The sequence below is a fragment of the Fistularia commersonii genome, chromosome 27, assembly GCF_037954325.1.
Source record: "Fistularia commersonii isolate RoL2024-O1a breed Wild chromosome 27, RoL_Fcom_v1.0, whole genome shotgun sequence".
In the NCBI taxonomy this organism is placed as follows: domain Eukaryota; kingdom Metazoa; phylum Chordata; class Actinopteri; order Syngnathiformes; family Fistulariidae; genus Fistularia; species Fistularia commersonii.
Window position 1 is genome coordinate 8,220,901 of NC_141310.1, and position 14,603 is coordinate 8,235,503.

General features: G+C 39.7%; 1 protein-coding gene across 3 annotated transcripts in view; it reads right to left on the bottom strand.

Moving 5' to 3' along the window:
- LOC147217966 (talin-2) overlaps positions 1 to 14,603 on the bottom strand; it is a 100,551-nt gene that overhangs the window by 77,743 nt on the left and 8,205 nt on the right. For all 3 annotated transcript variants that reach the window (XM_086174617.1, XM_086174615.1, XM_086174616.1), the window contains exon 2: positions 384 to 431. The gene's annotated coding sequence lies outside the window, so the exon portion shown is untranslated. The remainder of the gene's footprint in view (positions 1 to 383; positions 432 to 14,603) is intronic.

Genomic DNA, 14,603 nt, shown 5'->3' on the forward strand with positions numbered 1-14,603 from the left:
TTACCAACAACAGGATCCCATGTATGGAAGGTCCATGGAGAAGAGGTTGTTGGGAAACCAGCTTCATGACAAGAACAGAAGGAACTGGACCACACATCCTTGGATCCAAGTCAAAGTTATGTCACAGAACTAGATCATTCAGCCCATCTAAGTTGAGTGTTCTTCAGTCTTTTGTATATCACAGCTTAGTTTGTAAAAAAAATCCAAATCACACATTTGTACCCCAAACCCACCCCCTTCATAGAAGTGATGCTGCACACCATCTGTAGTGATGGAAAAAAACACATGGGTGTTTGCTGCGAGCAATCGGAGTTGCTTCTGCTGAGCAAAGAAGTGATAACTACCATCTAAACGCAAAGTCGATCGGTCCTTGCTGATCCTACCTTAGTGCTGAGGAAAATGCAGCCTCTGAAGTCCACTGATGTTCACAGCTGAAAAGACAAATGGTTGAGATTAATGAGAGAGATGCATTGAATATACACGTGTATGCAAAAATTGTGCTCAGTAAACCACTCCTTGGAGACAAGAAGGGACAACACACTCCCACACTGTTTTTCTGAACTTTAAGTATGCCACATAACTGATTGATAACTAACTAATAAAAAGCACAATAGAACTTTGCTTTTAAAAACTTTTAAAGCTGATGGAAAAAATCAAAACACATAGTATAATACAGCAAAAACCATTTTAAGGCTTGGTTGTAGCATACGCAGATTTTTCCATCAAATATTATACAGTGATATTTCACAATGATTGGGGGACATTGAAGCCCCCTCCCCCATCACTTTGTTTTTACTAAACAAGCGCTGAGTACAATTCAGGTTACATTTCAGAAAGATAATACGTTATATGAGAATGTACAACCTAACCTCTTCAATACACCTACTCAACACAGTTATTGATAGATATTGAAGAAATGCATATTTGGAAATTGTCATGACTTCTATCACATCTCATTTGCTCAATGCATTGCGCATTTAATTTCATTATTTCCTACACCAATATCCAATACAAACACAAACTGTTCTTGAAATAACATTAAACATTTGTAGTTAAGCGTTTTACGAATTCAAAAACACAACAGAGCTATCATTCTCTCTGTTGGCTTCTTGTTGGCTCCTCGACAAAAAGATCAGCAAACGAATTAGTGATACCAGGATCGTTTTGGTTTTATTTAACTCATCACAACAGGTTATTCAAAGTTCTTGTGAGTTTTCTGTATAGAATGTGATTAGAGAATTATTATCTAAGCAGTATATAGCCCAGTTGTAATGCAGCACAGTAGGTTAATTACTGTATTTCAATATAGGCACTATGGGTTATTACTCCTGTCAAGGCTGCAAAGTATGGTGCCTAGACCTGGAGTTAATGGCTGTGGCCACTCCACTGACAGTGTGGAGACAGATGCGGGACAACAGAGATGCCCTCCAGGTGCAATTGTGGCGAGAAAAGCAACACTACAGACTCTCACTTCCTGCAGGTTTGTGCTCTCTCTCTCTCAAGAGAGAGAGAGGTTTGGCAGACGCTGCAGTTAACACACAGTTAAAGCAGGCACTGCATCAGCAATCCAAACCTCCACACTGGCAAAGGGATTTGTTTTCATATGCAACACAGGCATGATAGGATTAAGCCCCCCCCCCCCATGAAAATAAGATTGCATCCTAATTAATCTAGTCAAAAGCATATAATTTAACACAATGTCACGTTAGAGGGTAAAATCCAAACAGCTGCATTTTGATGACAGCAAAACGTGAAGCAGCTCACCAATGATCATCTTCGGTTTCTGATTACCTGCTTACTAAGTAGACTATCTCAACTCTAGCTTCAGCAGAGACGAACAAATAGTTTGTCCCTCGGGTGTCACTTCATTAACATTGCCACGCAGGAGGAAAGGGTTTCAAGTTTCCTACCAGGAGGTTAACTGATTCATACAATGACTCAGAGTATATATTTCAGAGTATATAGAGGAGGTCAAGTGATGCTTGGGAATGTAAAAGCATGTCCATAACAGGGCGCATATTGAAAATAATATGCTACAAGACCTGGAGAATTACAATTTTAATTGTTCCAAGGGCTTTGCGTTTAATTTAGCTCACTGACACGCATTGGTACTCAAATTTAAGCTTTATGGTCAAAGTGGATTTTTCGACGCACCAAACCGGCAGTGTTTTATATGGCATATTAATGCAGAATTGTTCATATTCCTCATAATAGAGGGCTATTAGGTGCTGAGAAACAACACCTCATAGTTAACCTCAAAGCCTGGCAGGAGGTGGACTTTCTTCTACATCAAACAACAGGACAAAAGCAATGGAATCCTGGGAAAGTGCGGGACACACGGTGATAATAGAGAAGTAATTTTGCCTTCAGGAGAATAAATGTGAGCACAGCTTGCAAAGTTGAAACCTTTATCTCAAGAACATTAAGGGAAATTTGCATTCCTGCAATTCTTTTTTCTATACCTGGGGGTGTGCTGCGAGCAAACTAAACACACTTAGTTTTAGGACACACAGCCTAAGGGCAAGTCAGGTGCCAGTGAGTGCTTTGAAAACAGGCCTATATGTAAACCCAAGAGAAGTCCTATGTTTACATATAGTGCGTCATAATTTATTCATAAATCATTATTTACATCATTCATTGGAGTAACAGCCAAAATTTGACTGCTTTAAAAAGCTGGCATAGGACTGTAGTAATGAAAAGGATACTGTGGTGCAGATTCAAATCAGAAAGGGACTGTGAATATCAATGCACTTTCCTAATTGCACATTCAGTTTTGCGATAATCTACTTTGCAATGACAGTGGGGAAAAAAAAAAAGATTCATATGGTTGATTGAAAACTGAATGAATAGGGAAACTCCTGTGGCTCCCTGGGGTTTTCAGAGTGGGACCCAAAAGCACATTGCCAGGGGCAATCTTAGCCCAACAGGGCACTTGAGAATTCATTGTTCCATCCATCCTGCGGATTCATTAATCTTGCACTCCAGAGCAGACAGGATCGGAAGGGGACGAGCCCAGACAACACGGCGCTCTGGACCCTGACACTCCTGGCCATCCAGGCAATCTGTACATGAAGACTGGCATCAAGTGAGAGGATATGTTTGAAATTATCATAATAGCTTGATTCATCACACTCACAGTTGTTGCCATAGAGCTGCTTCACTAAAATTGGGAAGGGGGGGGGTGTGAATTTTCTTGCTGTAGGCGACCTTACAGACCAATTGCAGCTGTTCAGTGAGAGGAACACATTACTCACTGCCATCCACATTCTACCCTCAGAGTCCGTACAGATTAGAAAAAACAACTGTTTACAAAGTGCTTTTTTTTCCCAACCTTTACGCACTTCTTTGCACCCTATTAGAAAGAAAGAGGAATTTAATAGATTACATGTGGTGGAAAAGAGAACTAATTAACAAAATTAATTGAAAATTCTTAAAGGGGATCGAGATCTGCGTGGTGGCAAATTTGCATGTGAAAAATACTTTGGTTTAACATCTGGAAGACGTTTGGATCTGGATATGAAAATACAACTGGACTGACGCAGCTGAACTGCTGGGACATGAGTGTCTATCAAAGCAAAATCTTCATCTTTAGTAGTTGTTTTCTAGCTCGTCAACTTCATAATTACTTGTTAAATACAAGAGAACATGAAATGCTGTATTCATAGGTCTTTAATGTGCACAAAAATGACTAAAAGTAGAACTAAATCCACAAATCTATATTTGTTGTGCTGCCATGCCTGATAGATTGTACTTGCATATTGTGACACTCCTTTTCCCTCTCACTAAGCGTGGAAAAAAAAGACGTGTTTAATTACATCATTTCACCAACATCAGCTTATCTATCCTCCATGAGCTCCACAACTCATAAGACAAATTGACCTCCTTCTGTTCCATAAACACCCCTTTGCTGAACCCAGAATGCATGTGGGTTGAAGCTATTTTCTTCCAGTCTGCAGAGGCGGGATTAAAACATAAAAACGGTCTGGTGTTGCAGTGCAGACTGACCAAAGCCCACTAACTAATTGACTGGTGTCTTTGGCCACTCCAATGGATAAAGAGCAGACCCAGATACGCAATTAGCTAAATGGGTCCATCGGATCTGGGTTTAATAAATTGAAGCAGGCAGACATTACTCGCCGCCCTCTCATTGTGAGCCAGCTGTGTGGGGCTGTGCTCCCAATGCAGCACATCGTGGCGGAAAGAAACACAGAAAAGGCTGAGCCTAGAAATGTGTTTCATACTGTGCAAACACCTGAGTGTAAAGCTAATAACCTCTTAGTGCAGATGTGCGCACAAATCTCATGTATTTTACAGATGAGGAGATTTAAGGATTTAAAGCTGGCATCAAATTTCCAACGGCGAACGCAATGCTCCAGTTCCTGAAAAATTGCCTCTTTACACACTCAGTCAGCCCTTACAGTGTTGTTGTTTCATGTCATTCATTTTTTACAATGCAGATCAAAAGGAGAGGTGCAGCAATTACAAGTTTCCAAGTTGTAAGATTTCTATTTCACTTCCCCCTAACAAGTCTTACCGATGGAAGCAGAAAACATTTTTTTTAGATTGTCTTTGATGGGTTGAAAAAGGTTACAGGTTTACAGATACTCATTAAAACAAATATCAAAATTGCCTGCTACACAAGATTGAACAGAGCCACAACCAATGAAATACAGGCAAACTTGAACCAACCGTAAAAGCAGCGACAGAAAAAGTAACTCATGACATTCATGTATCTGTTTTTTTTTTTTTAAATTAAAATAAATTGATATCAGTCCACAAACATTTAATAATGTAGACTGTGGGAAATGGTCTTCATGCACATCTAAACAGAAACTAAAGAAAAAGTGCATCGATCACAAAGTTTCACAAACTTTTCAAATGGAATTACTGATATGAAAAATGGAACAGTGAAAAGGCTAAAACAACTAATGCAGATAGTTTTGTTTGTTGAATTCTTAAGCTATCCACAGGGGTCTACTTGTCTCCCAAATTCAACAGAAGTCTGTGGAATTTTATTTGTTCTGCTCATATCCTAATCTCGCTCGTAAATAAAAATAAATACCCTGAGCTCGGCCTCTATTTCTTCGGGGTTGGGATTCTCTTTCATAATTTCATCATTTTTCCCTTTTGGGGGGAAGTTGATGACATCTGGAGAGCAGCTGTTGCTTTGCATCGCATACTCGCGCGTACAAGCACCCGCTCACGCGCACAAAGTTGTAACATAGCTGCCTCATCAGAACTTCAGGGGTCAGGAGCTCTGTGTCAAGACACAATTTAATCTGGTCTGGGTATAGACAACCTATGGAAATTAAACACCACACAACTCTATGCACTCACAAAAATAGGTGGGGATGGCCACACACACACACACACACACACACACACACACACACACACACACACACACACACACACACACACACACACACACACACACACACACACACACACACACACACACACACACACACACACACACACACACACACACACACACACACACACACACACACACACACACACACACACAAAGGGTCCTTCTCATCTCTCTTCTATACAAGGCAACCATTTGACCCTCTCTGGGGACGGTAGAGATTCTCAATGATTAGCCCTGCCCTTCAGGGGGGGGCAGCCACTAATTCAATTACAGACTGCTGTCCCTGTTCGTCCTCCGACTCCTAGATCCATGAATGGAATCAAAACTTGTCCTAGCAAAAAAGGGAGGCAGGAGTAAGGAGGTAAGCATGTGTTTACATTGATGAAATACATTCAGTTTTGAGGTATGTGACTGGGGCCCTGTGAGAATGTGCTTTGCTTGAGACTGTGGGCGTCTCAATGCTCTTTGGCTCAACACTGCTGCAAGAACAGATGAAGACAGTTTTATTTCTCTCTCTGTCTCTCTCTCATTAAAATGCTAGAAAACATTATTTTCCAAGGTTTGCTGAACCTCAGCCATCCTCTATTGGAGTACAACATCAGCCATTGTATTAAGTCTGAAAGATACAGTATTTGAATGCTATTTATAAACCACAATGGTAGAGAGCGGGGCAATAGGCGTACATGTGAAGGCAACAAATTCAGTAGCATGTAGCAAAAAAGACTGAAGACAGCAAGACACTGTCTGAAACAAAATTGGAATTCAACGGATTACGAGAGCTGTGCTTTATAACCTCAAAAACAAATCCCCACACCATTTCAAGTGTTTGTTTTCCAAAGCCTACATGCCACAATAATAATGCAAGGAAATTGCATTTACATGCTCCTCCACCCTGTAGAAAAAAAAAAAGTCCCAACCCCAGTAGACTGCTTCTAAACAGCCAAAATAATGTGAGAATGAAATAAAATAATAATTAAAAATGAGACCGTCATTAAATATTACAAACAAAATGTATCACTGAAGTAAGCCACTAATGGATGAGTTGACATTTTTGTATCCATCCACCTTTTACAGAGTGCATTAGCAAGAAATACAGGGAGTTTTACTAACCACTATTTCCAATTCAGAGATTTCCCTGTGCATTATCACCGCTTTCCTTTGTGTTGCTTTTTAACCTGTTCTCACACCAGAACACCACAAAGTCCTTTAAAATGGCTAAAAAGTCTTCTTCGTGCATTACAGTAACAGCTCAAAAGTGAGCCGACAAAACATCAAGAAAAAATAAGACAGAAATATTTATACACACACTATTGTGAGTATACACGCAGATACAAAAAATAAATCTCAAGATGAAAAATGTCTAATACATACAGATACATACATACAGATACATATATACATATATGTTTCCTTCTGCATCTGCAGCTTCCATGTTATATATTGGGAATTCTACAATGGTTATTTTGAACTCATTAAATCAATTTATTTGTGCTGTCAAAATGATTTGATTATCCTTGCCTAAGCAGATCATTTAATGGATATTGATGTTGAAAAACATATCACAATATCTCCCCTGTATAGCCCTTGAAACAGTCAAGGGCAGACTGGGCTTGAGTAAAACTAAAGGACACAAACATTTGCAAATTCAATAAGGTCATACTTTTAAAGTCCAATACAGTCCTCATTTTCACATTGTAAATTTTTGAGGAGCATCCCTTCAACCCCCCCCCTCAAAAAAAAAAACAAAAACACTTTCAATTCAGCACATAATCAGCCACTTTACTTGATTTGTCCTGCATGAGACATCCAGTAAGCATAACCAAGTTTCTGAGTTGAAAGTTTGTACCTTGTCCAGTGATTTAACCAGGTCATGCTAGTTGAAAATACAGACACTGAGCTACCAAGCCCTCGCAGAGAGCAGTTTGAATCAAATCCGTATTTTGATATCAGTGATAGAGCGTGATAGATTGTGTGCTCTGGTTACAGCAGTGGGTCGATTTGCAGCAACCTCTAACGCTAATTGGAGCCCATCCAAACAACTGATCCACAAAAAACGCTCAGGTAGCTAAAACCGACACCGTCATTTACAAGACATAATATATAACCTCGGCTGCACTTAAAAAGCAATGTCTCAGTCCAGCAGGCCAGCAGATTAGGGCAGACTAGCCCTCTTCATGAGCTACAGACCTAATCGTCTTTTGCATCTCAGCTCAAGGGATATGGGAGTCCTCTAATCCTCTCTATGGGTGGACAGCTGTGAGTGGACTGTCTGCTATTGTAGCTCCAGCAGCTTTGGCCTTCAAAAACCCAATTTAGTGAACAGCTATATGGATTGACATACATTTTAATTAGGCTAAGCACTCTTATCTGTTTTATTATGAGCTTCTGGAGTAGAGGTTTTCTCAATGGATGAGTGTCTTTCTAGGTGTGACACTTTGCCTAAAAGACCATTGAGTCTAATTAGTAGCAAAATAAAGACGCAAACGGCAATTAATTTAATACTCCCCTCCCAGGCCCTCAATTTCCAAACACTGAGAAGTTTTGTCTAGCGGTTGGCTGATATGAGCCATTTCATACGGTGAACTAAGGTGAGTCATTGAGATAAAATTGCATGAGTGGCAAATGCAAAACTAAATAAATCATCTTCTTTTCCTTTTAGCTTTTCCCTTCAAGGGGTCGCCACAGCAAATCAACCCTCTCCATCTAACCCTATTCTCTAACTCTATTCTCTCACACCAATTGCCTTCATATACTCTCTCACACATCCATATATCTTCTCTTTGGTCTTCCTTGAGACCTCCGGCCTGGCAGCTCCAATTTCAGCATCTGCCTACCAATATATTCACTATCCCTCCTCTGTACATGACTCCCAAAGAGAACCTTAGCATCTTCATCTCAACGCCCTCTAGCTCTGCCTCTATTGTTGCCGCAATTCTGCACATCTCTCTCTTATTCTTAAAAACAGGCACCATCACACTTCGTCTACATTCTTCAGGCATCCTCTCACTCTCCAATATCCTGTTGAATAATCTAGTCAGAAACTCTACCACTGCCTCCCCTACACACTTCCACACCTCCACGGGTATATCATCAGGACCAACTGCTTTTCCAGTCTTCATCCTCTTCAATGCCTTCCTCACTTCACTTTTACTAATCTCTGCTACTTCGTCTGCAATAGTCACGGTCAATGTCCAACCGAGCATACAAGTCATCATACTTGCTTTGTTTTGCCTTTACTACCTCCATCTTTACCTTAGCTGTATCTTGCCTGTACTCCTATCAGTTCTCTTTAGTCCCCTCAGCTGCCAACTTCTTGTTTGCTAACCGCTTTCTCTGTATATACGCCTACACTTCCTCATTTCACCACCAAGTCTCCTTATCTACTTTCCTTCCAGATGATACACCAAGTACTCTTCTACCTGTCTCCCTAATAACATTAACTGTAGTTGTCCAATCATCTGGAGGCTCTCCCTGACCACCCAGAGCCTTTCTCAACTCATCCTCGAAAAACCGAACAATACTTCTTCCTTTTCCGCTTCCACCACTTTGTCTTCTGCTCTGCCTTTGTGCTCTTGATCTTCCTTGTCATCAGTCATCTTACAAATCACCATCCTATGTTGTCTGGCTATGCTCTCAACTACAACTACTTTGCAGTCACTGATGTCTTCCAGGTTACCTCGACTATACAAGATGTAGTCTACCTGCGTGTTGCTACCTCTGCTCTAAAAAGTTACCCTATAACTTAATGATGCATTCTTGAACTGACCTCCAGTCTTTATCAGTAAAAGGCCTATCAAGTATTATTTGAAGTTGTTTACAAATATCTTCAGAAACCGATGCCACTGACCACAGTTAAAAAAGAAGTGGCTGCAAGCATTTTTCTCTACAAATTGCCTCCTCTGCCGAAAATGTCCTCATGGACAGCCATTGGCTAGACAACACGAACACTGAACATACACACTTACACCGCTTGTGAATGTAACCAGAATAAAGCTAGCAATGATTTGTAATTCAATTAAAAAAGGGTACGCATGCAGTCCTCCATCATTGATAATTCCCAGCAGTCATTTATGAACTGTAACTGAATCCAAATAACAAGGTGCTGGTAGTAATTACATAGTTTTATATGTAGACATGAGGAATGGGGTAGTTATGTTTTAATGGATTTGTTCAAGCTGAAATTGTCAAACGAATAACATTTAGATTACCGGGCTAAATTACCAATCATGCTAGAAAGAAAGGCAACTGCTATGCAATATTCATGTAAGCGCCATAGCAATTATTGTACTCTGTTGAAGGTTCCTCTTTCCAAATTTATTTGACTTTTATTTTTTTTTTACATTGAAAATGTTTTTTCTTGGAGTTAAATTCACTGAAAAAAGGCGGCTTCCCAGACTTTTCATAACTAAAAATGGTTGACCAATGCCAAAAGCCACATATTCCACCATTACACACGTTCCAATAGGTGAATATAAGCTATAAAATTCAAACTCCTAATTGAACAGAACATAAAATATGGTTTCTGGTTACTGTATACTAAGTCAAGTAGTTCTTTTCTGCAACCATCAAGCTATAGAATTAACACTGCTCTCAGAGGACAAGCAACAATGGAACAGAGTGATCCAGCTATATTTTACTCTCATACGTGTTCATCCTGATCCTTGATACACTTGCCAAGATTACATTTTGTCATTTGCATTGTTTTGATGTTCATTTTCTTCTGTAACAGTCCAATTTCCACATTATAGTATTAATATTGAGAGATTGCATCTCCTCTATTGTTAAAAACATGACAAAGCACCATCAGAAGTCCATATTTAGAGTGCATTTTTTTAGATCTCACACACGCACAACAAATTTAAGCAGTCAAGGTATGAAATCAGTTGAAAATGCAAGTTTGTAGCTTGGCAATGTCTCAGGTAAACGGCTTTCCTTTCCAGCACTGCCTGCCTATTGTAGGAATAGATTTTAACTATCCAAAGCCCAGAGTTTCTGCCTGCAAAGCGAAAGTCTGGCCCCTCGCCTGTCAGCGCTATTGTTGGGAGAAAGCAGGAGGTGCTCCCAATACACACTTTACATACTCTGAATTGTTTGGCAACTCAGAAATGGCTGAAGCCAATAACAGTAAATGACTTAACTATGTTTCTAGACAAACAGGACAGAAAAAGTGGAATATTCTGAGCCACTGGAGATGATGGGTGGTTGCAACATAACAGTGTCTCATAGATAGAAATGCTGACTTTTACAGCTATACTGCATCGTTCAACATTTATATTCACTGACTGGTCCAGCAGCCTCCGCAGACCACACTGTGTATGACTCACAAAAAGTGGTGGGGGGGGATAAACAGTTCAAGTTATAGGAATCATATGCCTCAGCATATCAATCTCTCATATCGATGTCAACGTACATTTCGCCATTCATCAAAAAACGAGACAAGTCAGGGAGAAGTGGGCATCGGCTTGGCTCCATTTCTCAAAGAACGGCTGCCTGGCTCAACATTACAAAAAGTGCTTGTTTCAAGAGACTGTGAGAAAAGCCAAAAGCCATCTATATGCTGCAACATCTGTCTGCAAAAGATGAGCTTAAACTCCTAGGATGCTATATTTGTCGCCCCTTGTCACAAACATTCTATTGACAATTTATTGTGCTAAGAAAGACTTGTATTATTGAAATCATTTCCTGAGCCACACAATCAATTGTAACATAAGTGTCACTAAAATCCTCTGAATCCTTGTTGCTTGCATACAGTGAATCACATCACATCAGCAGACCGATTATATTTGATGACAAACACTGGTCCTTTCATAGAATTTTATTCCTTGTGTGCCAACATCCAACATCATTCCATCCCGCGAAAATCCCTCTTCATGTGCAGTCTTATCCTATTATTTTAATTGCTCGGTTTATGGACTAAACTGGCTGAAAATGTTGTATGCGTCAAAACATTCTTTTTTAGCAGAGAAATATCTGAAATTGCAGTTATTTGCTTAGTTTGGTTACCAAAATAATTCTTCAGGGGGTGTTTGGTGGGAGCCAGGTCTTACGGTATGAAAATGTCAATATCCAAATTAAAATCCTGTGAATCCTGTCTCTCTCTTAATATTGTAATATTTTCCGTCTTGACAAGGCCAGTCTGAATCCAATTATTTTTATGTCCTTGCAGGCAAATGACAGTTACTACACTGTAGCTAAATTAAGGTCATATGACCCTTATTATAGGACTAGCCTCAAGAGGATTCTATTTAAGGATACCCCAACAATGGTATTTATTTAAAAGATCAAAATGCAAGTGATTTTTCCGTCAATCAATGGCCAAATCTTTATATTTTTACCAAATGCTAACTTACAGCCTGCGTCATTTCATCCTGTGAGGAGGCTACTGCTGAGGTGTCAACATGCTTGCTGGCCATACTGTCAAGGAAAGAGGGCGAATTGGCAAAATAGGGAGCCTAAGAGGAGCAGGGATACAGCTAGATTTAAAAAAAGTCAGTAAGATAAAGAGGGAGAGCATTGTTGTACACTGAGATGAGGTTTGGGGAGTGGGAGAGGGAGGAGGCGGCTGCCGCTGTATCCTGCCTCGTCAGCAAAACAAGGCCGATTCTAGGGCGGCTTATCTTTCAGCAGGAATAGCCACAACCACACCGAGAGGGATGGAAGGAAAGGGGACCAGAGTGATGAATTAAATGCATGCTGCAATGAATAGAACTTCACCATCAGAAGACAATTATTCCTTAGACAGTTTTATTGTCCCTTTTAACATCTATGTTTGGTCAATCATCCTCCGTACTCTTAACATTATGTTGGGGAGGGAATATATGGAGGGTTGTACTTGCTGTGTAAAACCACACCGAGGGAGACAAAGCCAGGATAGAGTTCCACAAAAGTGCACACATGGTGTTCATTCTGCCAAGTATGATTGTAGACACTGATCCCTAGAAAATGTCAAGTCCAGCAAACTACATTAAATATAATGAAATCTTAAATGAGGCTGTTACCCAAGTAATCTAATGCATTTGCAGCAATGTTTAAAGTACAGTGGCTGGACAGTAAAATTCCAGCTAAATTACTTCTTGAAATTTGTACTGACGGCAGTAACTCATTTAACAAATAAAACAGCATTCCACATACCGTTGTGTAAAATATTGTCACATCTAATCCACTTCAAAGAAATCTGCTTATTTGCACCTCATTTCTATTTTATGTATTTTTTTGTTCGGGTCCAAACCCAAGTTGGAATACTATGTTCTTCATGAGCATCCACCTGCACCTACAGCTGCATGAAAAGAGAAAAAGGCAAGCAAAGATCAGTACAACACATTTCATACCAAAGGCAAGGCAAATTGCTTTGCAGCACACTTAACAAAAACTCCTATCAGGGAACAAGCTGCACTTGACATCAAGGAAAACTGATCAAAAAACAAGAAATCCCATTCCCCATCTGCCACTTGCAACTCACATTTAAATCCACCAGCCGAGTAGTGCATAGTGCCAGTTCAAAATCATCAAGTCTCTGCATCAACATTCCCAGAGGAGCAGCCGGCAACACACTTTCCAACCACCATTTGCTCCCAGCGTCAGAATCATCTACTTAGTGTAAGTAAAATATGGCAAAATCGGTGGGAGGATAAATAGCACTTAGAAGATGAGTAACCAAGCTTAGGACAAGGTTAGTATTCTTCCCGGAGTCCAAAGACAAAACACCAGAGTCCATCAAAAGGGAGGAATCTCACAATGCAGCATTTGTGTTGTCGCCAGCCAGAGAACAAGCTGCCCATAGACATGTTGATATGAAACACTACACATACCAACTTAAAGGTTAGCAGGGGACTATAAATTTTATAGTAAGCTTTAATTTTAATGTTTTTCCTGAGAGAATAAACATTTAGAGCCAACAGAGCAGAAAATACTGACATTGGTTAATCTCAATCAAATTCCATTGGGGAGCACAAGAGCTTATGCGAGTGTTTCTACACAAGAAGCTGAGGACAATAAGCATATAGGACTTGTGAAGCGGCAAATTTTTTTCCACTAATCCCACACCCACACAAACACCTTAGACCAACTACATGCAGTTTATGTCGAGTGGGCTTACTGAACAGCAGCTTTAAGTTACAAAGAGCAACTTTAGTACAAAACTGTGAGACAGAATTGGAACAATTCTACAGACAATGGCAGGCACTACCACCCTGGCAATGTCAATTCGTCAAGAGTAGAATGAATATGCCAGGAAATGAAAATAGCATCAAAATGCATGTATGTTCAGAATTCAGAAATAGTGATAAGAAAGTTGTCCAATTCAACTTAGTCACATTCATCACAAACTATAGTGACAGAGAACAAATGCATTCAGTTGCATGAGCATACTCATTCCCCTCCTCGGTTTATAACCAGCCCATTATAGCCCTTCATCGCAGATACCGTCATGAGTGACACACCACCAGCCAACAGGTGGGAAGTTGCACCAGCTGCACCAGACAAGAGACAACAATAGAAACATTGTAGACTGAAAAAAAAAAAAAAGTTTGACTGACAAAAATATCATCCTCATATGGTCACCCATATCGCCCTCTGAGGGAATTAAATACATATTTTGCTGAGATCATGGCCATGCATACTTTGAAGCAGTTAGATCAGTGATTACTTCCGAGTGGTCACAATCAAGATTTTATATGTAAAATATCCCATATTTTACGTATAAAATCTTGTAAAATATGGGATAAGTACTTTATACTCCCAATTCTAGCAGGTATCGAGATGGAAAATAACTTTGTTTTAGGCACTGATATTGAAGAAAGCTTATCTTGATAGAGATAGAGATTTTTTTTCAAGTTCTGCTGATGACTACCACACATCAAAAACATAGTGATATCTTGACTTTGGCATTGATGTATTGGTGGTTTCATTTCAAAGTTGGATTCCTGTCTAAATCTCCACTGAGAATGTGATGTTTGTCAAATATCAAATGTCAATAGAATATATTTCTGAAGGACAGCTAACATTTGGTGAAATTTGTTATCATAAAACAAGGTGACAAAATTATTTTTTGGCACATTTAATATATTCAAATATCAGTCATTTGCATTGAAGAACATGTTTTTTTTTTTAATGTCACAAATCCAGGCCTATCGCAGCTATCAACAGAGATCGACTAAAATTAAGCGTTCTTGTGTGACCTAGTTTGTCTGCAATATAATACAGTTCGCCTAGAAGCATGATGAAAATT